General features: G+C 39.8%; 2 protein-coding genes across 3 annotated transcripts in view; one reads left to right on the top strand and one right to left on the bottom strand.

Moving 5' to 3' along the window:
- Positions 1-25,706, bottom strand: part of LOC129718611 (double-stranded RNA-binding protein Staufen homolog) — a 90,581-nt gene that overhangs the window by 58,460 nt on the left and 6,415 nt on the right. The window lies entirely within an intron of this gene.
- The window catches only part of LOC129718610 (cell division cycle and apoptosis regulator protein 1-like), a 398,517-nt gene that overhangs the window by 367,948 nt on the left and 4,863 nt on the right, over positions 1-25,706 (top strand). The gene's annotated exons all lie outside the window — the stretch shown is intronic.

The raw sequence follows: 25,706 nt of genomic DNA, 5'->3' as shown, positions 1-25,706 counted from the left end.
AAGAATACTTCTTAGGCGTATTAAGTTGTTGATAGGTGCATCCATCAGTCATTCGACGTTAGTAAAATGAGCACATCTCGTTTTCACTCTCTGTGAAATCTAATATAAACTTAGCATCTTTTGAAAATTCTTAAAGCTTCTTTTGGACTGGATCTTAAGAATCCAAAAAACGACGTATAAGATCACCGTTAGTAACAGTTCGTGAAATTTTTCGCGTGTGATCTAGCCTGAACCTTTTTATCGCTTTGTTCAGTAGCTCTTGCGCTTCTTTAGATAATTGGCCTATTGGAATCTGACTTGGTTTTCTCCTCCGGGTGACCGAAGAGCAATGTGTATTTTACACTTGCACTACGCGGAAATCAAAGGACTCCGCGCGCGCGATTCATTTACGCTACACCTGACAAGCAACTGCTCACTCCTATTCATTCTGCACGGGAAAAACAAATCGTTCACATTTCAGCAAGAGAGAAAGCCGAAGTTTTACACCTAAAACCGAAGTTTTGCTCCGCAAAGCCGAACGATGGCACGCGGCGTCCGTCATATCATTGCCATAACTAGTGTGATTGATTTTCAAAGCCAAGGTAATTTTTCCCAGCATTCCAATGAATATTTCAAGCATTTTTACTGTCTGACGAGACGAGCCGACAGTAGCAAAATGACTCCGGAGATTTCCTGACCAAAACGCATCGGGCGTAACATGTTGAGCGCAAATCAGGCTTCTTCCGTTCTCTTGATTTTTGCTCGAATTTCATTCTCTACCTGCCAAACCCCTTGTAGAACTAGGCTTTCTCTCACACAGAGTGAGTAATTATCCACATTTAGGCGTAGAGTATTTCAGTCGCAGAGTTCCTTTTCACTCTTAATCATGGCGTGTTAGGGGTAAACATTTGTTTGCTCTCTCAGTTTAAGAGGGAGTAGTTTTCGTTAGCTTCTCCTTTACTAGAAGAGAAGTTGGCGAAATATCAAAACATTTAGGTTCACATTGAAGCCACATCCTAACCGTTTCCGAATTTAATATTATAAGAAGATTCACAACTCACCATGGGTGCGGATTCTGCAGAAAGTTCGATTTTATACTGTTTTTGCCGCACCCCAGAGCGATGAAACGGTAATGCAATGCTCAGTTGATCGCCGAGGTATTTATTTAACTTTTCTTGCGTGCGCAGATGAGCAATTTACAAGTGTTTCACTGGGTTTTTGCTCTGTCAAATTAGGAGCGTTTTTTTCGTCAGAGAAACTATTACTCTGCGCTCTCTCTACAGCAGATGGTATGATGCACATTTGAATGTAAGCTCACAGTTGTTAAGAGGGAAGAAAACTTTTTCTCTTTAAGATGAAGATGAGCAAAACAAAGCCTGGCGCAAATCCAACTGACAATATATGTATATATGAAAAATGGCTACTGAACTCTAATTAGCCGCTCTAGTTTGGCAGCTTTTTACAGCCTTTTGCAAACGACCCCACGGGCACAATCTTACCCCAGTTTACAGAAGTCATTATTCAGCATCATTCATGTCTTGTTTCCTTGATCCAGGATACCACAAACCGGAACATAGTTTTGTATTCCTCGGACCCTAAGGGTATCCAAAAGTAATGATCTGGCGTCAAGGAGATCAGCACCACCAAAACCGTGTACCCATTGTCATGATGGTTCAATCCACAAACGCAATGATTACTATCCGTGAGCCTAATTCGCAGTAGATGTGCGTCTAACCCGTAGTGGAAGGACGAGGTCTGCCAGTTTAAAGGCGTACTCTGACGAGAAAATTGCAAAAGCTTATTGTAGACAATTGTAGGTCTATCATAAATATCACCGTTTGTTGCGCCCACCTAAGCCAAAGTGTCCAGTTTCTTATTATCTAATGTACCCGTATGGAGAGTGCTTTGCAATTTTTATCAACGAAGAGCCTGAATAGAACTGAAACTGTCCGTAGAGATGAAATAATGGTCCGTGGGTATTTTTGCGGCGTAAAATCTCTGTAATACTTTTGTTTTCTAGTCATTATGGCACAAAAATCCACTACTCAACATGTGTGGCTGTAAGAGCGGGGGCCTAGTGTGGTTGGTAACGTCTCCGCCAACCACGCTCGACGCCTGGGTTCGAATCCCACCGCCGACATAGGTGTCGATGGTTGTGAGGTGGCGTGATCCACTCACAACCAACCCAACTGGTCTAGATTCAATCCTAGCCGACACCGGGAGATTTTCTGAGGCGAAGAATCTCTGGGATCACACCTTCCATCGCATGAGGAAGTAAAGCCGTTGGCGCCGGTCCGTTAATAAACGGGTCGTGAGTTAGGGTCCTGGGTGTGGAGTCGTCTCCCTGGGCGTCGGTGATTGGCCACAACAGTGGCGGAACTAGACCGACGGTAAATAAGCGAGAGTAAAAAAAATGTGTGGCTGAACAATTTTTTCCAATACAAAAGAGACAAAGCGTAGGTTATTAGTTTTTCCGTTTAGTTTCATTCATCTACACGGTGCGCCAGCTGGCACTCAAGAAATAACACACGCGCACCTCCGAACTAATGCGTGTTCACGGCGTGCGAAGAAAATTCTTTTCGCGCGAATCAAGTAGGCTGCTCCTCGTGCGAGTCGACGGGTACACCTGGTGCAGAGAAATGCCAAGTCTGATTGGAATATTGAATTGGTTAACAATGTCCGCACCGTGAAATAATATTTTCTGGCAAGTAAAACAGGGTGGCGATTACCTGGAAAATTAGGGAAAACCTGGAAAAGTCAGGGAATGTCAGGGAATTTCTTTTAGAGTCAGGTAATTTTTTTCAGTGTCACGTAAATTAAATTCTAAACGCACGACTACGTACTGGAAATAGAAAAACCATGCTTTACTGAGATGACGTTTCTAGCTCTATCTTCGTGTTTTCTGTTCTGGCGTTTCCAGCACGAAATATCATTGTGGTGTGAGTGCAGCATTTTTCTTTGTTGAGCGCGAAGCAGCGAGATACCAATTTGTGCAAATAAACTTTTGCACCTTCCGCTTGTGAACATAAATAATAATACATTCCACAAACGAAACGTAGAGCATTCGTTATTCGTTTAACATAAACACCAAGTAGCTTATCATTTATGGAATCATAGCCGTTCCTTTTCAACAGGTGAGCGCACGCAGTTGAAAGTAATGTTAGACAAAAATACAGCCATATTTCATTTTTCAGAAAAAATGTCATCGAAAGCCACTGTTTTTCAGGAGCGCTGGGCGACTGAGGAAGAATTTAAGTTGTGGGTCAAACGTGTGGACAGGAAACCAAATTTTGCATATTGCACTGTATGCAAGAGTAAGTTCGCCTTGAGCAACATCGGAAGACAGTCTTTGAAAAGCCACATGAGAGGAAAAAAGCATATACAGCAGTTGGATTCAGCCGCTGCACATCACTCAATTCTAAATTTTACGACTCCTACACGTTTATCGTCGTCATCCATTTCAACGGAAAATATTATATCGTTTGATGCCATTCAACCAAAATCCAACATTACCAATTTGTCGAACGAGAAATCGGCAAAAACTATCGAAAAATATGTAACGAGAGACATTGTCACTGCCGCCGAAATTATTTGGTGCATAGAAACAGTTATGACGCATAAGTCGTTACGCGCTGCGGAGAAGGATGCTCTCTTGATGACTCGGATGTTTCCGGATAGTGACGTGGCGAAAAAACTACATCTAGGCCGAGATAAATTGGGATATTACATAATGTTTGGCATTGCACCATTTTTCAAATCCGAGTTACCAAACAAACTAAAGGAATGTGCCTTCTACACAGTCGGCTTTGTTGAATCATTAAACAAAATCACAAAAAAACAACAGATGGATATAAATATCAGATTTTGGGATGAACAGGAACGACTGGTTGTTACCCGTTATTATACCTCACAGTTTCTCGGACGTTCGCGTGCCGTTGATCTACTAGATTCATTCAAAAAAGGAATTACTGAGCTTGACCTTACAAAAATCCTGCAAGTTTCGATGGATGGCCCGAACGTTAACTGGTCATTACTTCGTGAATTTAAATTAGATTATAAACAATAAAACGAAAAGTTACTGGATATTGGCAGTTGCGGTATTCATATCATGCATGGAGCTTTTAAGCATGGTGTCAGAGCAACGGACTGGGGTATAGAAAGTTTCCTTCGAGCCCTATACAATTTGTTTAAAGATGTACCAGCGCGTAGAGCATTGTTCACTGAGTACACTGGCCATTCCCATTTCCCTTTGAAGTTCTGTGGACATCGATGGCTGGAAAATGGAATAGTAGCTGAACGTGGAATTGAAATGGTTCCCTTGTTGCAAACATTTATTGAATGTGTGAAACGAGATAAAAAAGTTCCAACTTGCCAGTCATACAAGATCGTTCAAAGCCATATTAAAGATGAACTCCTGATTTCAAAATTGTCATTTTTTCGCTCAGTAGCAGTGGAGGTCCCAGATGGTCTCATTCATTTTTTCGCTCAGTAGCAGTGGAGTGGATCTCCCAGATGGTCTCGAGGTACGATGCTGGCCTAACAAGCCAGTCGTCGTAGGTTCGAGTCTCGGCTCGGGAGAGACTGTTAGTGTCAGTAGGATCGTAGCGCTAGCCCCGCAATTGTCCTGTACACTAAACAGTCGGCTGCGAAGTCTGTGTATAAATAAACAGAAGGTCAAGTTCCGAATCCGGAATGTAGCACCAAGGCTTGGCTTGGCTTAGCAGTGGAGGTGGAAACTTTTTTGAAAGACTATCAATCAGATTGCCCCATGGTTCCGTTCATACAAACAACTCTCTGTGAAATATTAAAAAGTTTAATGGATCGCTTCATGAAGCCACAGCTCTTGAAAAAGGTGTCATCAGTAGCAATGGAAATGGTAATGGATGATAACAATCATTTACCGTCCAAAAATGTCGGTCTCGGTTTTGACACAAAGAAAGCGCTCAAAAATGTTCGCACTTTGAAAGAAAAGGATAAGTTAATATTTCAATCAGAATGCAAGAGTTTTTTAAAAACGCTTATATGCAAGCTGCTCGTTAGATCGCCATTAACATATTCGTTAATGAGAGCGTGCAGTGCATTAGATCCAGCTTTAATATCCAACAATACAGAATTAGCAAAGCGTCGAATGGAGGATTTGTTAACCATTCTATCTGACTGCGGCCGAATTGCTGGATCATCAGCTGATGCAGCATTTCGACAATATCGTCAGTTTACGGAGCTAAGTAAAAAAGGTTTCCAGTCGTACAACAAAAGTGAGATGCGTCTCGATACATTTTGGACAAATAAGTTGGAGGACGACGCACCTGAACTTCTTGCAGTAATTCAAATAATATGCTGTCTTTCACACGGGAATGCAAACATCGAACGTGGTTTTTCAGTAAACTCATTTAGTCTTTTCGAAAACATGAGAGAGGAATCAATTGTGGTTCGTCGGCAAGTATATGATGCGGTTCAAACAGGAGGAGGCATTGATAAAATAGAAATCACCAAAAAAAAGATAATTCATGTAAGGAACGCACATGGATTATGCATCGAAGATTGCGATAGACGCAAGCGGAAGGTAGCAGTCACAGATGAAATGAAAATGAAAAAAAGACTACTAGAAGCTGAAGCTCGAGAGCCTCAAGCTAACAAAACTTCCATTCTGGAGGATGCGAAGCGAGAGGCTAAAACGTTAGAAGAAAAAATCTCGCTATTGAAAAGAAACTTGTAATAAATGTTTTTTGAAAAATAGAGAAAAATAGAGAAAAAAAAGAAAAATGCTGATTGGTCAAACCAATGTTGATTGAATAAAAATTTTATTTGTTTTTGTTGATAAAAAACCTGGATTTTGTTTAAAATCAGCCTGAAAAACCTGGAAAGCTCAGGGAATTTTATTTTCAAAAGTTAGTCGACACCCTGTAAAACTAAGATTATATGGACACCAACAAACGAGCAGTTTCCCAACAATAGTGTTTGAATATTGATGCGTTAATTTCCCGGCCAGATGAAATGACCTGTAGTATTGTAGCGCAACGTTGAATTGCATGCAGATCATTTGTTGGTGTCCATATATCCTTGTTTTTACTTGCCAACTACTGAACCTACTGAACTACTGAACTGAACCTATGTCAAAGGTTCATTTTATTCACGTCGAATGACTGATGGATCCATCATGGATACACCTATCAACAACTTAATATATCTAAGAAGTGTTCTCACTAATTTTAAAAGTATCACGAGTTATCTGTTTCGAAAAATTCACAAATCATCGTACATTTATCTGGTAGTTGGTGCATTTTTGAATAGAAAACCTCAGGAACATACAAGCCTGAAACATCACTTTACTCATTCATTTATGAATTGTCAAATATCAAAGTTTAACTAGCTAAGCTTTAAAAAAAGTATTTAATGATGTGCACCAGTTTGCCTCTTTCTCCCCTATATGCATTTAAATCTGGAAAATAATTTATTGATAAACGCTCTAACTATAGAACAATTGTAGCAACAAGCTGTTTTCGAAAGAAACCTGTGTTTTTATGTTGGTCATATTTATCTAGAACATTATGTTCACATTTGAGAGGGTTGACAGCGAAAATGCTCTGTATTTCGATAAATAGACGTCATAGAAATTTGATATTTTCTGCAATGTTTCATATTTCGAAAAGTTCTACAACTTTGATAAAGAAACTATTCATGTATCTTCGCTGTATCAAAAGTTAGATTTTTTATTTTTACGATAGTGGGCCATGATCAAAAAATTTTCTTATCGACATTTCCGTTATATTTTTGTGAACAATTCTTTTGAACATTGTCTTTGGCTAACATCAACCGTTTAAGCACAAACGAATAAAGTTCGTCAAATTGCCTTTTCCGACCACTTTGCGCGGGCAAGGTGCTTGAGAGGATCATCCTCAACAGACTGGTGAGGTAAACGGAGGGTGTACACGGTCTGGCAAGTAACCAGTTCGGCTTCCGGAAGGGCAGGTCCACGCTGGATGCCATCTCTTCCGTCACCCAGCAGCAGTTGTTGCACTCCAGCGCAAGAGAAAGAGAATACGCTATTGCGCAATCGTCACGCTCGACGTGAAGAATGCGTTCAATAGCGCCACTTGGGACTCCATAGCGCTCGCACTCAGGAACATCCGTGTACCGGTGTCGCTGTACAAGATTCTGGGAAATTATTTCCAGAATCGAGTACTTATTTACAACACGGAGGAGGGTCAGAAGTGCGTCCCAATCACCGCAGGAGGTTCCGCACAGTTTTATCCTGGGTCCGGGTGTTGTGGAATGTCATGTAAGACGGGGCGTTGAAACTCTAGTTCCCTGTAGGGGTTGTAATCGTCGGCTTCGCAGACGACATAACGCTGGAAGCTCACGGCGAATCGATCGGAAGGTCGAGTTGACGGCCGCGCACTGTATACTCAAGGTCGAGGACTGGATGCGCTTCAGGAAACTGAAACTCGCGCACCATAAGACGGAGGTCACGGTTGTGAACAACCGTAAATCAGAGCAACAGGCGGTGGTCAGAGTCGGAGACTGCACCATCACCTCAAAGCAGAGATCACTCTTGGCTCATCGGCTATTGCAGCACTATCTCGTATGATGTCCAATAGCTCAGCGGCTCATGGCAGCAAGCGAAGACTTCTTGCCAGCGTGGTTTCGTCCATACTTAGGTATGGTGGGCCAGTGTGGTCCAGAGCGCTAGGTACTAACAGTTACCGCGGTAAACTGGAAAGTACCTAAAGGCTCATGTGCCTGAGTTTTTTTTAAAGGGGGGGATTTGTTAGTAGCTTAAGTATTTATGATAAATATTAGTAAGTAATGAGTATGTGTGTCCAATCACAAATGGTGACTTCTCAACACTGTCAAAAATTTGTAATTTTAATTGTTAGGATTTGTTTGCTTTCGCGATTAGGACTTATCGTTCGTAGGGATTTAAACCTACTTGTCAGAAAAGGGGAAGTAAACTTATAACTAACTTAATTGCTATTTTATTGGCTATAAAGAGAGCTTATCGTAGCAATTGAGGATTGCAACGATTTTTGTCGAAAATTGTTAATAATTTTATTTGACATAGCTTCTAGTGGTTCAACACCAGTAAGTCTATGTAATTCAAGTGTACCAAACCAAGGAGGACGCTTCAAAATCATTTTAATGAGAGGATATAAACATCTCGTATATTTGATGCATTTGGCTTGTATACTCTCAATGTGCTCTTTAAAAATAAGTTTTTTATCGTAAATTAGTCCCAAGTACTTAACTTTGTCAGACCAGCTTGAGGAAAGAAGCCCTAGGCTTATGCGGAAAAATTATCATTTGAGTTTTAGAAGCATTGGGAGAGATTTTCCACTTTCGCAAGTAGAAAGAAAAAATATCTAAACTTTTCTGCAATCGACTGCATATGACACGAAGACTTCTTCCTTTTACGTAAATGCTTGTGTCATCACAGAACAATGACTTCGTGCATCCTGGAGGCAAATCAGGAAGATCTGAAGTGAATATGTTGTACAAGAGTGGACCCAAGACTGAACCTTGAGGTACACCTGCTCTGACAGGAAATCTATCAGATTTTGAATTCTGATAGACAACCTGCAGAGTTCGATCAGTACGATAATTTTTTAAAATTTTGATTAGGAAAATTGAAAAATTAAAAGTTTGCAATTTCGCAATCAAACCTTTATGCCAAACACTGTCGAATGCTTTTTCTATGTCTAAAAGAGCAGCTCCAGTGGAATAACCTTCAGATTTGTTAGCTCGTATCATATTAGTAACTCTGAGCAATTGATGACTAGTGGAATGCCTATGGCGAAATCCAAACTGTTCATTTGCAAAAATTGAATTTTCGTTTATGTGTGACATCATTCGGTTAAGAATAGTTCTCTCGAACAGCTTACTTATTGAAGAAAGCAAACTGATTGGTCGATAACTTGAAACTTCAGCTGGATTCTTATCCGGTTTTAAAATTGGAGTAATTTTTGCATTTTTCCATAATTTGGGAAAATATGCAATTTTGAAGCAGCAATTGAAAATTTTCACTAAAAATTCCATTGTGCTCTCAGGAAGATGTTTGATTAGTATATTAAAGATTCCATCGTCACCAGGTGCTTTCATATTTTTGAATTTTTTAATAATTGATTTTACTTCATTCAAGTTAATTTCAATTATTTCTGCAGGTAAAAAATTCTGGGAAGTAAATAAATCAAATTGACGTGTGACTTCATTTTCAATTGGACTCACAAAATTCGAATTTGAGTTATGAACACTCAAACTGCTGAGCAAGGTTTTGAGCCTTTTGTTCATTGGATACGAGAAAACGTTCACCATCTTTTAAAACTGGATTAGGCTTTGAAGGTTTCTTAAGAATCTTCGACAGCTTCCAAAAGGGTTTTGAATATGGTTTCAATTTTTCAACTTTAGTCTCAAAATTTGGATTTCTCAGAAGAGTAAATCTATGTTTAATCTTTTTCTGTAAATCTTTACAAATAGTTTTAAAAACAGGGTCACGAGAACGTTGATATTGACGTCTGCGGACATTTTTCAAACGAATAAGAAGTTGAAGATTTTCGTCAATTATTGGTGAATCAAATTTCACTTGAGCCTTTGGAACAGAATAATTCCCGGCATCAACAATCGCACATTTTAATGCTTCCAAAGCGGAATCAATATTCACTTCGTTTTGCAAATAAAGCTCATTATTGAAATTTCTTTCAATATGAGTTTTGTATCTTTCCCAATTAGCCTTGTTATAATTATAAACAGAGCTCATAGGGTTTAGAACTGATTCATTTTATAAAGAAAAAGTTATTGGAAGATGGTCAGAATCAAAGTCAGCATGTGTGATCAAATCACTACATACATGACTTTGATCTTTCAGCACCAAATCAATTGTTGATGGGTTTCTTGCAGGAGAAAAGCATGTAGGACTATTCGGAGACAAAATAGAATAGTATCCTGAAGAACAATCATTGAATAAAATTTTGCCATTGGAATTACTTTGCGAATTATTCCATGAACGATGTTTAGCGTTAAAACCGCCGATTATAAAAAATTTCGAACGATTTCTGGTGAGTTTTTGTAAATCACCTTTAAAATAATTTTTGAGCTCGCGTGTGCATTAGAAGGGTAAATATGCTGCGGCAATAAATAAAATCCCAAGTTCAGTTTGAACTTCAATTCTCAAAGTTACAATAACTTTCGTCTCAAGATAGGAAAGAGCACGATGTTTGATTCGGCGATGAATAACAATTGCAACTCCACCGCCGGAACCCTGAATCCTATCATATCTATGAACCACGTAATTGGGATCATATTTTAATTTCATGCTAGGTTTCAAAAATGTTTCAGTAATAATTGCAGGGTGGCCACTCATCTTACATTTTCGAGTTCCCGCATTTTTCCCGACTTTTTCCCGCATGATTGCAAGAAATTCCCGATTGTCAAAAACGGTAACTAGGTTACGTCAATTTTTGAACCTAAAATTGGAAGTAATAGCGCATGACTTCTACCGTATTTGCTCGGGACATTCTACACAAACAGTTGATTAGTTACATAGAATGCAACTTTTGCCTTTCCATGGTAGACAGGTTAAATATAATTTTTGCGATTTTCTCAAATTTGCAAATCTTCCATTAAGCAGTCAATAATCGTGTTAGCTATTTTGTGCATTCATTATGTTTGTCTATCTGTCTTCTCAAAATTTATTATAAGCACCGTTTTTATTCAAAGCATAACAACGGGGAACAACAAGAAACAAAACAGCACTTGGCGTACAAATTTTTTTTCCGTTGTTCAAATCATCGGAAAAAGTTATGGGAAGTTAAGGGTGAACATAAAACTATTTAACCTAAGAGTAAAAATATTTAGACTGAATTGATTATTTAGGGAACAAAACTTGTGACATGGATTTTCGTTTTATTTTCTCAAATTAAAGGTAATGCTATTTTACGATCAGGAAAAATACTGCGATTTAACTGTATTTCGTTTGTCACGCGTTACATAGATTCAAAACTTTTCAGAAGTGTATTCACAACTTTTTCAGCATCTTGATTTGCTAGTCCATCAAAGTTGCATCTCTCTGGTCATCTGCCAACATCTTCAACTTGTTCGCATCCAGCGCTCATAGATCTTAAACTATTATTTTTCAAATTAAAAGCCCTTTACTGCACGAACATGTCTTGCAGAAACCGATGAGAAGGAAACAAATTTATTTTTAATTTCTTCTGAACTTTTCAAGAAAAAAAAATGTTTCCTGAAATTTTCCCAAATCCTTTTTATTAGGATTTTTTCTAAATAATTTTTAGTTTTTATTTCTCCATGATCATCGATGTTCAGTTGAGCGGGGGCCTAGTGTGGTTGGTAACGTCTCCGCCAACCACGCTCGACGCCTGGGTTCGAATCCCACCGCCGACATAGGTGTCGATGGTTGTGAGGTGGCGTGATCCACTCACAACCAACCCAACTGGTCTAGATTCAATCCTAGCCGACACCGGGAGATTTTCTGAGGCGAAAAATCTCTGGGATCACGCCTTCCATCGCATGAGAAAGTAAAGCCGTTGGCGCCGGTCCGTTAATAAACGGGTCGTGAGTTAGGGTCCTGGGTGTGGAGTCGCCTCCCTGGGCGTCGGTGATTGGCCACAACAGTGGCGGAACTAGACCGACGGAAAATAAGTGAGAATAAAAAAAAAATCAATGTTCAGTTTACATTACCCTCACTAGCACGCAAAGAATCCATCCCCAGGATACCTATAACTCGGTGACGGAATCGTGAAAGGAATCGCAAACACGATCCGGAGGATTCCCACTCACGATTCTTATTCAAAGAATCCTAGAGCCATCCTTTAGAGGATAGAGGATAGAGGATCCTTTTTCAGGAATCCTTTTCAAGAACGCTCACGAATCCAATGTGAGGAATCCTAGAGAATCTATGCGAATCGTTTGTGTTCGTCCGGGTATGCAGTTTTTGAAAAATATAATAATATTTTTCAGAAATCAGCTCTTTGAAATGTTTAATTTAGAATATTTTTAATACTCAACTACTGCCAACAACTTTGCCGGAAACATCGCACCAATCAAACAAATCGTTCTGATTTCAAAAAAAAATCTTCAGAAATTTTAACTTCTTCCGTGTTCAAATAATCAACGTTGCAACATTTGGCAACTTAGAATTCAAAAAATAAGCTTTTTGAGATATTCAATCAATTTTTTAAATAGAACTACCATCTACAGCTTTGCCGGGAACATCACACCAATCAAGCTAATTATTTTGGCTTTTAGAATATTTAATGTATTTAGCAGCCAACTGTTTAATGCACGGGACGACTGCAGGGCTAGCGCTACGATCCTGCAGACACTAACAGTCTCTCTCGAGCCGAGACACGAACCTACGACGACTGACTAGTTAGGCCAGCATCGTACCCTAAGATCAGGCGCAAAACAAAAAGCATGTAAAAAGTCGTATGCAGCAACAAATAAAATAAATAAAATGTTTTCTTGAGAAACCTCGCGAACGAACTGTTATCTAAGAACATTTCTGATTGTATTCACATCAAAAAAAATTTTTTTTACAGTCAAATTGTGTAATTTACGGAAAAAAATAGTGAAATAGTTTTTCAGAAAATTCCAAAATAATGTTTGCTCTATTTTGGGGCAAGTTTGTAATGTTTTTTCAATTAACTGCTTCGCATAGCAAGTTTGACCCAAACCCAAAACTTCACCAGCATTGAGTTTCTAAGCGGAAATGGTAGCTAGTTTCGCTAGAGTTCGCCAAATATTTTTTCAAAAAGACTAGCTGAAAAAATCTATTTGAAAAACTGGAGCATCAGAACTGTGTGCCACTTATTTTATCCTCAGTTTGTTTATTCAAATAACTACTAATAACTAGTAATGCTAGTAAGATTGTACAAAAAAAGTAAGTTTAGTGACTTTTTGGTTAAAAAATTGACTGCTGAAGAAAAATGTGACTTTTAAGGAACCAACTTGCAGTCCTGCATTTCCAACTTCTCCATCATTTGTGATTGCATCATACACAATACTTTGAAAAAATCTTGGTAACAAAATCCGACTTTTTCCCGCATTTTTCCCGATGTAATTCAATTCCCGACTTTTTCCCGCATTTCCCGTTTTCCCGATTAAGTGGCCAGTGGCCAATTTGAAATTTTGATCGGTTTATTTAAAATCATTGCTAAATTTTGAATTAGAAACAATTTTAATTGTAAAATTTGTACCTATTTAAATGGCTTCAAACATTGATTTTGCCTGCAACATGGCGTTCATGAGATCGAACATTGCCTGTTGCAGAAAAGAAAGTTTACCTGCCGTAATAGGCCCCAGGCAGTTGACATTAGAAAAAATATTTTCGGTAGTGATATTAGCTGGGGTAATAGGTGTACAATTATTTTCTAGCGTGTTTTGCTTACCCATATTAACGGTCATTTTAGAACTAACAACATTAGGCGGTAGAATGTTCGAACTACCTGTAACCTGTGCATATGTTAAACGAGTATGCAAAGGGGTAGAAGAAGTGGACGGTACTGGTACGCTTGGAGAATTTTGTTTTGATTGGGAAATTGAATTTTGTTTACCTTGCCTTGCCTTAACAATTGCTAAACGGACTGGGCATTGGTAGAAATTTGACATATGGTTGCCCTTACAATACGCACAGCGAAAATTTTTACTTTCTTTCACAGGACATGTGTTCTTTTTGTGAGAAGAGTCTCCACAAATCAGGCATTTTTGGTCCATGTTACAGAACTTTGAACCATGGCCATAACGTTGGCAAATACGGCATTGGGTGATATGCTTTTCACCTCCGCCAAACTTCCTATAAGCTTCCCATTTTACACGCACGTTATATAAAGCATGTGCTTTTTCAAAAAAATTTAAGTTATTAACCTCACTGCAGTTAACATGAATTATATAATTAACAAGGGAAATTCCAGTTCGCTGACTGTTTTCGCCTCGTGATTTTTGTTTCGTTAGAATTACTTGGGTAGGGGCTATGCCAAGTAATTCTGTTAAAGTAAGTTTGATCTCATCAACGGTTTGATCGTTGGTGAGACCTTTCAATACGACCTTAAACGGCTTGGCGCTCTTAGTGTCATATGTAAAAAAATTATACATCCTTTCAGTTAAATACTGAATAAGACGATTACGACCCTTAATAGAGTCGGCTAATAAGCGGCATCCGCCTTTACGACCAATTTGATAGGTAACTTTAACGTCAGAAACAAACGTTGAAAGTTCCTTTTTGAAAATATTGAATTCAGAAGAAATAGTTACCACAATAGGTGGAACTTTCTCCTTTTTTAAAGATTTTACATTTTGTATAGTTTCATTACTAATAACTTCCATTTCACCAGCTTCTTGCTCAGGCAAAATATCAAAAGGATTGTCACCACAGACACTCGAAGTGTCAGAAAGAGATGCCTCTCTTTTCCTTCCCGCAGCGATGCGTGGTTTATTTTTTCGTCCTGCCATTTCAGGTGATACGAAAAAAGTTAAAACAAATGTTAAATTCAAAAGTAGGTAGTCTTGAGAAAGACTGATGGGAAATAACTTTCAGGTAGTCTTTAAAAGACACACTGACAAAACACAAACTTTGAAGCTATAGGCAATCAAAGCAACTGAAAATACGTCTGATCTGTAGGACAGTTCAAGACGCACTGATGTGCCTGAGAGTTGCGAGTGCGTATCGTACGCTGATACGATGCTATTTGTGTCTTGTCCGGCATGATGCCTATCAGCATCGCCATCAAGGAGGACAGAGTGTTTCGACCAACGTGACACAAGGGGCATACGAGGTATCAGAAGGTCATTCTCGATGCTCCGCTGGCAGCGGGAATGGTCTAACTCCACAAAGGGCAGATGGACGAACCGACTTATACCGGAGATATCCGGCTGGGTCGGGAGACGCCATGGTGAAGTGAACTTCCACCTGACACGGATCCTGTCAGGCTATGGTTGCTTCAGGCAATATCTGCACAGGTTCGGACACGCGAGGTCCTTCTTGTGTCCCGGGTGCGTGGAGGAGGAGGAGACTGCTAAGCATGTCTTCTTCGTATGTCCCCGTTTCGTAAGAGTGAGAAGAGACATAATGGCTGTGAGCGGGCCTGGCACTACTCCGGACAATCTAGTTCGGAGGATGTGCGACGACCCAGACATCTGGAACGCGGCCTATGCAACTGCTTGGAGCTGCAACGTGTGTGACGGGTCGACCACCAACACGCTAGTGGTAGCTAACTACCAGTCTCCAGGTAGTTAGCTAGGAGCCTATAAGAGTAAAGAGGGTGCATCACGCACAAAAGCCACTCCTCGACGTAATACTTAATCGTCGTTCCGGGAAGACCAAGGCTGGAGACTGGGGGGGTTTTAGTGGGTCGGGACAGGGATCAGTAGGTGTCTGGGGGAGTGTAACTACCCCAGCATCTCTCCCCTAGTCTCATCCTCACACCCTGAGTTCTTTTCTCAGGTGCCTGTTCGCAGATTTCCCCGCCCGCTTGGAAAAAAAGAAAGACCATTAACCTAGCTACCACTGGATGACGAAATGACATCCCCACTCACACCGAACCATTTCTTACTCGGATCGTCAGACGGTTCGACGATAGGGGTCATGCCCTGAAACACACCTGAAAGATGTCCCAGATCTACGCAAACCGGTTCCGGAAACGATGGATAGCCGAATATCTACCAACGCTGACGCGAAGAACGAAGTGGTTTCAGCCGATGAAGCCTATCGCCGAAGGAGATATTGTCATCGTGGTGGATGAGACGCTACCGAGAAACTGTTGGCCCAAAGGTCGGGTAGTAAACGCAATCCAGTCGAAGGATGGACAGGTTCGTCGCGCTCCTGTGCAAACATCTGATGGTATCCTGGAGAGACCGGCCGTAAAACTTGCGGTGTTGGACCTTAGTGCAAACGTAAGTACGTCGGACCCTTGATCACGAAGTACTGGGGGGAGTGTCACGATCTTTCACCGCTACGCACCTCGGTCCAACCTTTGAATGCGATACGCAGCGGTCAAAGTGTCACACAGCCCTGTGCGTTGTCAACGCGGACTAAACGTCATATGTATGTAAAACAGAAGAGAGAAGAAGTTGAAATACGCAGATCTTCAATCTTTACTAGATTAACTTTCTTATTTTTACTCTAACCATCTTAAGTATCCAAAAACAAAGCGTTTTAGTTCTAATCACAGAATTAGAACTAAAAAACTAATCTAATCACAAGGAAAAGTCCCAAAGCATACAGACCAATCAGTCTATCTTTTGTAATTTTGGAAATGATGGAAAAAACCATTGATCTACACATCAAAATAGGGTACGGAACGACTTAAGCTGTGGCACCTATTTTAATCCGTCGGAGAAAACAGGCCTTAAACTCCTGAATTTTGATCAATATCGACAATTCCAATGATGGAAACGAAAACTTTGATTGTCTAGTTGTCTTACGAATATAAGAAATACCGTTAATCACAAAGAAATCTGTGAACAAATATCATTTTGAACAAATCGACCTATGTTGCAGCCATTCAGGAGCCACTTCGGGTGCTGAAAAAACGCCTGCAAAACAGATGGAAACTGCCTAAAATAGGTTCGAGGTGATTGGAATAGTGTCCCTCGATTGGTTACTGTTTGCCTTTCTCCTAGAAAGGTATAGCAATCACTGGAAAAACCAAAGGTATAAAAGTGGTCCCAATGGCCGAATGTCATATACCACTCGACTCCTCTCGACGAACTGAGCATTTTCTGTATGTATGTATGTATGTGCGTATGTGTGTGTGTATGTGCAACTTTTTTTTCTCATTCACTTTTCTCAGTGATGGCTGGACCATTTTTTATAGAATTAATTGCAAATGAAAGGTCTAGTTGCGCCATAGGTTGCTATTGAATTTCATTGTAATCGGATTTTAAGTTTAGAGCAGCGATTCTCAACCTTTTTTGTTGGTGTACCCCTTGGCGATATTTTTCATATCGATTGTACCCCCTGGCCTGTAATGTTTTCGCAGAGTGGGAGTGAGTAGTGGTAGATCATGTTGTGGTGGTCTTGTTTAGGTTTAAAATTGAACTATGGTTTGTTTGATTGCTACAGTCATGTTTTAAGAGCAAGATTGAAAAACAAATGAAGTATTTTAAAGAAAAATTGCTTTGTCCGCCATTACTGATTTTTCTTTCGCGTACCCCCTGAAGCCTTTCGAGTACCCCCAGGGGTACGCGTACCCCAGGTTGAGAACCGCTGGTTTAGAGGTTATGTATCAAGATGTAAAAATCACGAAACATCAATATCTCAGAAACTACATAACCGATTTCAATAAAACTGGTTTCAAATGATCGGGCTGTCTTCAAAACACTTAACTTTTAAATTTCGTTATGATTGTACATATGGTTCAAAAGTTATGTAAAGAAAAATTATCCTGAGGTTGTTTAAACTCACTCATTTTTCTCAGAGATGGCTGAACCGATTTTCACAAAATTAGTGTCAAATGAAAGGTCTAGTTGCCCCATAGGTTACTATTGAATTTCATTGTAATCGGATTGTAACTTTGTCCGTTGTTTATAAAAATGTGAAATCAAATAATGGAAGTGAACATATTGACTTTCTCCCAACGATCACTGGCTAATCAAAAAGTAGAAAAGTGATCCAAATGGCCGAATGTCATATACTACTCGACTCAGTTCGACAAATCGAGCATTTTCTGCATGTATGCATGTATAGATGTATATGTTTGTGTGTGGGTGTGTACGTGTGTATGTGTGTATGTGCACCTGTTTTTCGCACTCACTTTTCTCAAAGATGGTCTGACCGATTCTTTCTATCTTGGTGTCAAATGAAGTGTCTTTTTGCCGCTCAGGTCAAACTTTTAGTTTTGGCGCTGCGTCAGAATGTTAAAATCGCTCTTATATCTCAGAAGCTATGAACATAGTTGAATTAAAATTAATGGGCTTTTAAACCCTTAAACAATGAATTTTCTCCTAGAAAGGTATAGCAATCACTGCAAAAACTGAAGGTATAAAAGTGCTCAAAAGGGTCGAATGTCGTATATCACTCGACTCAGTTCGACGAGCTGAGCATTTTCTGTATATGTGTGTGTGTAACGCTCTCCCAATCTCACTCGATTTTCTCAGAGATGGCTGAACCGATTTCGATGAAATTAATTACAAATGAAAGGTCTAGTTGCCCTATAAGACCCTATTGAATTTTATTGTAATCTGATTTCTAATTTAGAGGTTATGTATCAAAATGTTAAAATCACAAAACATCAATATCTCAGAAACTACACAACCGATTTGAACAAAATTGGTTTCAAATGAACGGGCTACCTAAAAAACCCTTAACTTTCGATTTTATGAAGATTGGACATGTGGTTTAAAAGTTATGGAATGAAACGTGTTCTGGAGACTATTCAATCTCACTCATGTTTCTCAGAGATGGCTGGACCGATTTTCATAAAATCAGTGTCATATGGAAGGTCTTGTTGCCCCATAAAACCTTATCGATTTTTTTTTTGCAAACGGATTATTACTTTGCCTGTTATGTTTAAAAATGTGAAATCCAGCTATGAAAACAAACACATTCCGAAAACTACTTGGACTCACTCAATTTTCTCAGAGATGGTTGAACCGATTTCCACAAAATTAGTGTCAAATGAAAGGTCTAGCTACCTTATAACACTTTATTGAATTTTGCTGTAATCGGACTTTAACTTCGTCTGTAATGTATCGAAATGTGAAAATCACGAAACTTCATTATCTTAGAAACTACACAACTGATTTGAACAATATTGATATCAGATGAACGGGCTAGTTAAGGGTTAAATGATGAATTATGGTTGAACATGTGGTTTCAATGTTTGGCCTCAACATGATTTAAATGTGGTATCGTACTATTTAAACGTTCCCGGTATCGCTCGTGATTAAATTGTTCGAAATTAAGAGTAATTTATTTTATTTCGCTATTTCTTAAGCACTAACATTACGTCAAATTTCATATTTTATACTTCAATTACAACATCAATATTTTGGAACCCAAATAGTGAATATGAATAACTTTATTGGATTTAAGCATTAATGTAAATCTATTTTTACAAATAATAAGCTTGAATGAGAAAGGCTGAGTCTGACCGCTAGGTGGATTAATTTGGGTTTTTTGATTATTGTTAAAGTTTGTTAACATGGTTTCACAATCTGAAAACAAGTTCTGACAGAGAAAAAGATAGAGAACACCTATATACTTCTGTTTGAATTTCACCCAACCCATTTCGAGTATTTCGTCTCAATACATAGGCGGTTCCTAAGCCTGCTTAGAATATGTTCCCTACCCTATCTTACTTGAACAGTAAACCATTGAACAAATTCCAGTTTGCCTATCAATCTGGTAAATCAACTGAAACCGCACTTCACACGCTGGTTTCAAAACTTAAGAAGTCTTTTGATGCTAAAGAAATCTCACTGGCAGGTTTTCTTGACATTGAGGGAGCCTTTGATAATACTTCCAACGAATCTATAGAAAAAGCTATGCAAAAAACGCGGTTTCGACATGTGCATTTTGAATTGGACTATTGCTATGTTAGCAAACCGGGTAATCACAGCCAAATTAGGAAGACAAACATTAACAACAAAACCAACAAGGTGTCGTCCGCAAGGAGGGGTTTTATCTCCTTTATTGTGGTCTCTTGTAGTCGATGATCTTTTTAACAACCTAACAAACCTAGGATACGAAGTCATCTGGTTCGCCGATGACATTATTATTTTAGTTAGGGGTAAATGCGGGTCTACTATTCCTGATAGAATGCAATCCACCCTAAACTACACACTCAAATGGTGTAAACTGGAAGGACTAAATGTTAATCCTTCTAAAACAGTCATAATCCCATTTACAAGAAAGAACAAGTATAATAGTGCAACTCTTAAGTTGGGAGAAACACAGTTAGTGCTATCCAAGCGAACTAAGTACCTAGGTGTTATGCTTGACCATAAGCTCATCTGGAACGACCATATAGAGTATGCAATCTCAAAAGCAAACAATAGTTTTTGGGCTTGCAGCAATACATTTGGCAAAAAGTGGGGACTCAAGCCGAGAATGATTCACTGGATATACTCGGTAATAGTGAGACCCAGAGTAAAATATGCTTCGCTAGTGTGGTGGCCGAAAACTACACAAATATCAGCTCAGAAGAAGCTAGATAAACTACAACGTCTGGCATGCTTATCAACAACAGGAGCAATGGCCAGTGCACCTTCCAAAGTCATACAAGCTCTTTTATATCTTCTACCCTTGCATCAATATGTACAGCTTGAAGCCGAAATAGGTGCTCTTAGGTTCAAACGTGTTAAAACTTTTCAGGAAGGGGATCTAAAGGGACATTTACGAATCCTGAAAGATTTCCAACTAAACACCTTAGTAACCATGAATGGACTCCAAAACTAACTCCAATGTTCCCTTCAAAGTGATTGAATCCAATCGCAGCGAATGGGAAGAAGGAGGTCCTAAAGTTCGACCAGGATCACTCATATTTTATACAGATGGCTCTAGAATGAGTGATTCCACAGGTGCTGGGGTCCAATGGGACAGTGGCCCACAGTTTTTCAAGCTGAAGTAATAACTATTTTAACATGCACAAATATTTGCTTGACTAGGATATATAGGTATACCAATATCTGCATTTTCTCAGATAGTCGAGCAGCCCTCAATGCACTAAAAGCATACACATGTCAGTCTAAGTTAATTTGGGATTGTATTCTATGTCTCCGACAACTATTTGCAACAAACGATGTAATCTATACTGGGTGCCTGGTCACTTTGGTATAGAAGGAAACGAAAAAGCTGATCTCTTAGCAAGAATTGGTTCTTCAACTTCATTCGTCGGGCCGGAGCCATTCTTTGGGGTATCTACATCCTGTTTGAAATCAGAGCTAAGAGGCTGGGAAACCGAGATGATTGATGCTAACTGGAAGGCTTCCGCCAAAGCAAGACAATCCAAACTATTCATTACACACCATGTAATAGAATCACCCGCAACCTACTCAGTATGAATAAAGCTGATCTGAGTACGTTAACTGGCCTACTGACTGGACACTGTCCGAGTAGGTATCACCTCAAAATAATAGGTAAACTGACAGATGACATTTGTCGTTTCTGTAATTTCGAAGTAGAAACTTCGGATCATTTACTGTGCCAATGCAGCGCATTGATTCAGCGAAGGCTGCGTATTCTTGGAGATGTCCTCACGTCTAACGAGATATTGTCTGCTGAATTAATGAAGGTAAGCAACTTCATCAAAGAAGTCATACCTTCTTGGGGTGAAATGCAAAGTCTGGGGGCGACTATCACTGATACCCATAGTGATGGAACGAACTGACAGCGCATATATATATTAACACGGAGTATACACAATATATTTAACTAATGGTAGCAGTGGTCATAAGCTCCTATAGAAAAAAGGTCTCATCACAAGTAATTACTAAACGAAAAGTAAAGGATACACGAGACCATAAATTTACAAGCAAGCTACGAAAAAGAAAAGCTACTGGAAATAATTAAGGAGGATTAGAAAAACAGTTTGATGAAAAGGATTAGTAAAACGGATTAGTAGCTGAAAACAAGAAATTCACCGATTAACGAACAGATTAAAAAAAGAAGGAATTGGACACTAAACGTAAATCGTATTTAACCTAGATTTTTCTTCATAACCAATTACACATTAAAACCAACATGGCAAAGCATAAAAATACTACAAGGTATACAGCCCTAGGGTTGTATGGAATGGTGACGTGGGACTAAACACTGTTGTTCCATCCAGGTATGATGTATTTGAGTAAGCCACGCGTACTTTGAATGTATCGCGTTTTTTGTTGTTTTTGTTTTACGCGCTTCGCCCAGCTATAAAAGGGCAGCGCTCTGATTGCTGCGCAAGTTAGTTTTGTGTACGACTCCCATCAGTAAAAGTGTAAGAGAATAATAAAGCTGTAGTTAAGTAACAGCAAGTGAATTCGATCCCGAAGAATCCTTGGAAGGTCCTTTTGAGGGCCAATTGAGTTTCATTTTCGCCAATCCACCGAAATCCGAACATAAATTTGGTCCTTCGAACCGGATTGTCAAACAGAAATTCGCTTTGAAGCCGTCCGTGCATGATTGCACTGGTTGATTAAAAGTGCGTTTCCGCAACCATCGTTTGTGCTAGAATTGGAACTTTCTAGAAGTGTTTGTGCGTACGTCGCGTCTTATCGTGCGATTCGCGGGTAATAGAAAGAACACTCTCGAACTTTCGTGCGTCCGTCGCGTGTTTTAACGTGTTCGCACAGGTTTTGCATGTAGTGAAAGTTAGTCTCTGAACACTAATGATTGTGCGTCCGTCGCGAACGGTCGTGTCGCAAGTGTCTCGCGTGTGTAACGTGCAATTCGCTTGCCTTTGTTGCGCGTGCGTCGTTTGTATGAATTTTTGTGACTGGTAGTGCGCAAGTGAAATAAAAATGCCACTCGAACATTCACCGGTACCGACGCAGCAGAATGAAGATGAACGGAGTAGTGAATTTCGAGGTTTCGAGAACAGTGATGACGATGTGGATAGCGCAAGAGCAACCTACTCGAAGGAGCTAGCTGCAGTTTTCCGTCAGCGTAGCCAAATCCAACAAAAAGTAATCCGAATACGGAACCTAATGCGAGAAGGAAGGAATATAGGATTTGCACAGCTGAATGTGATTAGTAAAAATTTAACAGCTGCATATACCGAGTTTAGTGGATTTCATAGTGAAGTGTTGGCACTAATTGACGATGATGAAGTTTCCAAAGAAGATGAAGTTTACCAAAGGTTTGGAGATTTGTACAATTCCGTGTCAATGACTACCGAAGGTAGAATCCTTGCCGCTAAGACTAACACGACCGCTCAAGCCACGGTTGCTCCGCAAGTTATTATACAACAGCAACCCTTAAAGGCCCCAATACCCACATTCGATGGCAGTTACGCTGCGTGGCCTAAATTTAAAGCCATTTTCAGGATCTAATGGCAAAGTCAGGAGATAGTGATGCTATTAAACTGAACAAAGCATTGATTGGATCTGCTGCTGGAGTATTGGACGCAAAGATACTAAGCGAAGAAAACGGACAGGTACGAAAACGAAAGAGTAATTGTAGAGACACACATCCGAGGATTAATGAATCGGCACAAGATGTCATCTGAATCGTGCAAAGACCTACGAAACCTGTTGGATAAAGCAACACGCCATGTTAAAGGTTTACGTTTTCTCAATCAGCAGCTCACAGGAGTGTCTGAGCATATGGTAGTGTATCTGATTGTCGGTGCTTTGGATAAATCTACACGGAAGGCTTGGGAGACGAGCCTCAAGAAAGCGGAACTTCCGAAATACGATTTAACGATAACCTTCCTCAAATCAAGGTGCCAAGCGCTAGAAAACGGTGAAATAGCATCCCAACCTTCGCAACAGCAAACAAAACCTAAACAGGTTCTCACATCTGTTAAGATACCTCCGCATAGAAGTTACACCGCTGTAACTAAATCGCACGAAACGAAACCTCCTGTAAATGCCTGTGTGTTTTGTAACGGCCAGCATTTAAACTTCCAGTGCAACAAATTGAACGATCTCTCCGCAGCTCAAAGATTATAAAAAGTAAGATATTCGGAATTTGCTTCAACTGTCTCCGAAAGGGACATCGCTCCAAAGATTGCCCAAGATGAGAGTGGTAGACTCGTAGTTAAGCTTCCATTCAAATCGAACATTGCACAATTGAAAGATGGTCGTGCACTGGCACTGAAACGATTCATGGCATTGGAGAGACGTCTACTACGCGATTCCAATTTACAAAAGCAATATCAAGAATTTATCCGAGAATACGAATCTCTTCATCATTGCTACAAGATCATCGAAGCTGAAGATGCTCCGACTTTGCCGAAATATTATATGCCACATCATGCAGTTTTGCGACCATCTAGCAGTGGTGGGCACCATTCCGCTAATTCGCTAATTAGCGACGCTAAAATTTAGTTAGCGATTTAGCGATTTCGCTAATTTTTTAACTGGTTAGCGAAACTGCTAGCGTCACTAAAATTTTGGCCTTCGAAACGCTAATCGCTGTGAATTTCTGATGGCGTACGTAAATTGCTTCGAAAGATGGACATACTTTACAGCGAAAGTTACTTTTGTCAGTTTTTTACCCTAGAATGGAGTTCCAGTTATCGTACAAGCCACAGGAGCATTTTGAAGAACAAGCACAAGGTCTAGATTGAATTTTTGGCACACCGAGAACTTTGGTAAATTGCAATGCGCCTGAAATTATGACAACTTTGGTTCTACTTTTTCGATTCAGATAATAATTGAATTTTCATGAAAACATTCCTAAGAGTATCTATTTTCAATGCAAGCTGAATAACTTTTGTTATTCTTGTTTTTACAAAATCAAATATGAATACCGTTTCGTGAACATCTTACTGTAAATAGCCTTAAAAAGTAATTGTTTTCGTTTGTTTAACCAAAAGAGATCAAAGTGGTCCAAATCTCACAAAACACGAGCAATAAATATAGCGATATGACTATTTACGTTTTAAAAAGTTAGCGATTAGCGAAAGCTCCGCTAATGTGGGTTTAGCGTTTAGCGATTATCGAGCTAAATTTTCCGCGATTAGCGTCGCTAAATTTTCGGTTAGCGGTGCCCACCACTGCCATCTAGTAGTAGCACGAAGTGCAGAGTAGTCTTCGATGATAGTGCAAAACCTTCCCCTTCGAAGCTATCATTGAACCCTAATGGTTGGTCCAGTTGTGCAGAGCGACCTTTTCTCAATCATGCTACGTTTCCGGAAATACAAGTAAGTATTTTCAGCGGATATAACGAAAATGTATCGCCAAGTACTAGTTGCTCCGGAGAATAGATCTTTCCAGCGTATCTTCTGGAGGAATAGTCCGTCCGATCCATTACGAGTGTTGGAGCTTGATACGGTTAGTTACGGTACGGCTTCTGTACCTTTCCAAGCTACGCGTTGCCTGATTAAACTCGCTGAAGAAGAAGGCGATAAAATGCCTGCAGCATCTCGTGTTCTGAAGGAAGATTTTTATATAGATGATGCATTGTCTGGTGCTGATACCCTTACCGAAGCTGTTGAGATCCAAGGTCTGTTGTATATGTTGCTGGCCAGAGGTGGTTTTGCCATTCATAAATGGTGTCCCAACTCGGAGTCATTCTTAGCAAAAATTCCCGGAGAGTGCCGAGAAAGGAAATGACCGTTCCTGAATACGGAGCCAACGAAGTCATCAAGTTACTGGGATTGTTGTGGGATCCTCGGAACGATACTTTTCTCATCGCAAATGCCAATCATCAGCAACGTGATTGTGTGACAAAGAGGGCCATTTATTCTGAAGTGGCTAGACTTTTCGACCCGATTGGTTTGATATCGCCGGTCGTCGTTGCAGCCAAGCAACGACAGAAATGGATAGAGCTGTAGAAGGATTTACCATCTTTGACTTACATCAAGGCTCCGAGGCGTGTAACAATAGACAACGCAGTATCTTTTTCGCTACATGGGTTTGCAGATGCATCTTCTGTCGCTTATGGTGCGTGCATCTATCTACGAAACGAGCTCGTTGATAGTTCAGCTGAATTGCGCCTTCTAAGTAGTAAATCGAAGGTTGCACCGCTTCATGATCTTTCGATACCACGGAAGGAATTGTGTTCAGCAATGTTGCTCACACGATTGTTGACCAAAGTAATTCCTGCCTTGAAGATAGAAATAAGAGAAATT

Source organism: Wyeomyia smithii, chromosome 1 (genome assembly GCF_029784165.1).
Source record: "Wyeomyia smithii strain HCP4-BCI-WySm-NY-G18 chromosome 1, ASM2978416v1, whole genome shotgun sequence".
Lineage (NCBI taxonomy): Eukaryota > Metazoa > Arthropoda > Insecta > Diptera > Culicidae > Wyeomyia > Wyeomyia smithii.
Note: the sequence above shows the minus strand (reverse complement) of the source record. Positions and strands in the feature narration are given on the sequence as shown.